This window comes from Nannospalax galili, unplaced genomic scaffold, assembly GCF_000622305.1.
Source record: "Nannospalax galili isolate Female #2095 unplaced genomic scaffold, S.galili_v1.0 scaffold536, whole genome shotgun sequence".
In the NCBI taxonomy this organism is placed as follows: Eukaryota; Metazoa; Chordata; class Mammalia; order Rodentia; family Spalacidae; genus Nannospalax; species Nannospalax galili.
The window spans coordinates 907,015-907,408 of NW_008337057.1; positions in this window are offsets into that span (position 1 = coordinate 907,015).

A 394-nucleotide genomic window follows, 5' to 3' on the forward strand; every position below is an offset into this window, starting at 1 on the left:
ACACGAACACCAAGGTAGGGTTCAAGCTTCTTCTTTCATTGCGCCGTTTTTTCCATTATATAGATGCCCCGAAAGCCCTCCCTTTCGCCAGACCCAATCAGGGGAATTACACGCGCACACCCGACAGTTGAGGCAGCAATCTATAGGGTCACGTAGACCCAATCATGCATGCTGATGCTACTCATCAGGTGGTCCACGCGTGATCGGGACACTGCATTTGCGCATATGGAGTAAACAGGTGATGATCACGAGTCTGGGCAAAATGGCAGGGCGCCATCTTGGGCTGCTCCAGCTACACCTGCTTGCCACACCAGACCACTTCCTCTGCCCTTCTCTGCTTCCTGGCTTCCATGAAGCAAGCAGCTCTGTTCCACCATGCCCTTTCACCATGATG